Source organism: Marmota marmota, unplaced genomic scaffold (genome assembly GCF_001458135.2).
Source record: "Marmota marmota marmota unplaced genomic scaffold, marMar, whole genome shotgun sequence".
In the NCBI taxonomy this organism is placed as follows: domain Eukaryota; kingdom Metazoa; phylum Chordata; class Mammalia; order Rodentia; family Sciuridae; genus Marmota; species Marmota marmota.
In genome coordinates this window covers 1-3,182 of record NW_025999935.1, presented here as the reverse complement: position 1 = coordinate 3,182, position 3,182 = coordinate 1, and the positions used below count along the sequence as shown (strand labels likewise).

The following is a 3,182-nucleotide window of genomic DNA, read 5'->3' as shown; positions in this document are numbered from 1 at the left end:
GGCTCCAGAGCAGGTTGGAATGGGCAGGGGGTGGCGCTGCGGAGACAGGCGCTGCGGACAGCCCGCGGGATAGCGGCGGGGTCCTGGCTGGGGGAGGACTGGGTTGCGGCGGGCGGAACGGTGTCTCCTTCACTTCGCCCTCCAGCAGCAGCAGCTGCAGCCTGATCCTAGCGAGCCGAGTTGCCTGTGCTGCGAGCCTAGCGGCGGCGGCGGCGCCCCTCAGGAGACCACCAGGTACCGCCGCTCCCGCCTCACGCCAGCCTTGAGGCCCAGACGGCCAAGCAGGGCCCTGAGCCGGACTTAGGGTCGGCCCTGGCTCCCTAAGATGGCCGCGCTGCCCCGCGGCCCTTCGTCCCCCTCTCTGAGACCCCCTTTGAGCTCTTTGACCCGCCTCTGATCCCTGCTGACCGCACTTCTTGCCCCTTCCGCAGATCACCTCTTCCCGCGGCCTCACCATGGCGACCTACGGACAGAGCTGCGTGCGGCGTAAGTGGAGCAGGGACCTCTGTGGGATGGGGCGGGGGTGCCCCGGAGTCGAAACTTGTGGTCAGAAAGTCGCATCTTGTTCTCTATCCTACCCTCATCTCTCCAAGAATTTGGATAGCCGGTCCCTTTCAGTGGCCACTGGGTCGTCTGACCACTTCCTCTGCGGAGAAGGGGCTGGGCTGCTGGATCTCGGATAGTGGGCCCGGGGCGTTAGTCTGGCTGCATTCAACTTCAGTTATTGGACATGCCTTCGGCAAATTCGAAAGCAAAAAGTTATTTTGTATTCCATCTTAGATTAGATCAGTCACTTTTCCAGAGGAAATAGTTATCTGCCTTGTAAGAGCGCAAGGTCATTACATGTGCTCCTAAGGGCGTGGACGTGCCTTGTAGAATGAATGAGCTGGTATAAGAGCTCAGATTGCTTGCCCTTAAGCTTCACTGCACTGGCGGAAGACTTGAGAGTCATGTTAATATGTTTTGAGTGCCATTTGATATTTAGTTGATGTAGATATTGGAGTAGCTGTATTTTTTCTAAGTCCCAATAGTTAAGTTCCCAGAGTGTTAAGTTGCTTTTATTTCCACTTCCAAGTGTTGGTTTTGACCTTAGGGAGGTTACCAAAGGGAAGAGGGCCTAGTGTTAAGTTTTGATTTTATGTAATTTACTTAAATCAGCCCATCCCAGTGAATTTTCTCAAGTGTGTGTGTGTGTGTGTGTGTGTATGTATGCGTACACACACTTGATTCATTGGCCTCATGACATGAGGCTCTAAACTGTAAATTTAAGAATAAAAGATGTATTTTTCTGTTGGACTTTACCAAGTTTGTATAACCACATGGTTATCCATTTTAGAAATAAGGTTTTGTTAATCCTATTTCCTTTATGGATCATCAGAGCATAGTTTTATTGTAGTCACTGGTGGTACAAAACAATGTCAACAAATTGAATTGCTTGAATTTAAAGATCAGCATCGGGTTATAGTCTACTTTTTGGTCAGAGGTGAGAGAACAGGAACATTTAACACTGGAATGTTTCTTCTTACCAGCAATGTGTATTCCTCCATCATATGCTGACCTTGGCAAAGCTGCTAGAGATATCTTCAACAAAGGATTTGGTAAGAATTATTTTTTTCTTTAATTTCAGATCAAAAGTGAAAAACGTGTGCTTAGTTTCCTTAGAGAAGTTAAATTAATAATTTCTTTCAAACAGTAAATATCTTACTGCATTAGTTATTCTATTAGTTATGTTTTATATTAAACTTCTGTTGAAATAGATGTTAGAGCCAGGCACATGCCTGTAATATCAGCTGCTCTGGAGGCTGAGGCAAAAGGATGGCATTTTGAGGCAGTATGGGCAGCTTAGCAAGATCCTATTTCAAAATCAGATAAAAGGGACTAGGGATGTAGCTCAGTGCTCTGGGATCTGAGTTCAATGTCTAGTACTGCCTTTAAAAAGAAAGAAAAAGTAGCTTGTGCTTCATCCCTCCCCCCCAATCAGCTTAGGCCTTTGATGACTAGAGTTGTGATATGTTGCTTTTTCACTTTTGTGGTTATGTTTTGAAACATACTTTTCAAAGGGTTCTGAGCTTTTTTTCAAGTGAATTTGAATTTTCTTGAAGATTTTCTCCCACATACTCCCTTCTCTTTAGATTATTGGAGATACTCTTTCAAGATAAATGTCCTGAATGTCTGTGTAATGATATACTATAAGCTATTCTGTGATATAAGTTGAACTGATTTTCTAATCTCAAATTTAGGTTTAAAATGGTTTTGAAACTTTTTTGGGATTGGCAGACCACATAAAAGCAGTACATCAGGCAAAGCAACATAAAGATGTTCTGTCCTTTACCAAGTTAGTTTATGTAGAAGTAATTTTTAAATTTTTGTTTAAGTATTGTGTATTAATACATTAAGAAAATTTTTTTAGTTGTTCATAGACATTTATTTTTATGTAGTGCTGAGGATTGAACCCAGTGCTTCTACCACTGAGCCACAACCCCAGCCCCTATTAATACATTTTTATTCCCCCGCCCCATATGTGAAACTTTTTTTTTGTAAGTGTTGTCATGGGGTTGGGGTTATAGCTCAGTGGTAGAGAGCTTGCCTAGCAGGTGTGAGGCCCTGGGTTCCATCCTTAGCACCACATAAAGATAAATAAAATAAAGGTATTGTATCCATTAAAAAAAAAAAGTGTTGTTAACATAAGGTGTGCATCTTTTATACAAAAGAATCATTTGGTATCTTTTGCTTTCTGCTTTTTGAAGGCTTTGGGTTGGTGAAACTGGATGTGAAAACAAAGTCATGCAGTGGCGTGGTGAGTGTGAGCTATGTAATAAGTTCTTACAAACCTTTGTAATTTTTCAAGCCATAAAATAGTGAAAGATATCTACCTGTTTTATGGAAGAAGCAGAAGTTAATTTTATTTTAAGCAATTTGCATATGACTTGATTTATTTTGGTTTCTGATTTTCATGTTGTTTTTTGGCATCTGATTATGTATGCACAAGGAACTGGGGAAAGACTGGTCATATGGGACTGTTTACTCAGGTAGATTATACAAGCTTGAAGGCAGGAAACCTGTTAGACTTTTTTGTAACCTTTTCTCTTAATGCCTATCAGAATTTTGGGTATAGAAATACTCAGTGACTTAATTTGAGTACACTGATCATTTTTATATAATATATATATATATATATATAT

The 3,182-nt window shown here is 42.1% G+C and overlaps 1 long non-coding RNA gene across 1 annotated transcript; it reads left to right on the top strand.

Annotated features, from left to right (window-relative positions):
* The first annotated feature begins 70 nt into the window (after positions 1 to 70).
* LOC125616231 lies at positions 71 to 2,797 on the top strand. Its single transcript, XR_007346844.1, has 4 exons — positions 71 to 234; positions 432 to 486; positions 1,530 to 1,598; positions 2,748 to 2,797. It is a non-coding gene; the product is annotated as an uncharacterized LOC125616231 (long non-coding RNA).
* The last annotated feature ends 385 nt before the right edge of the window (positions 2,798 to 3,182 follow it).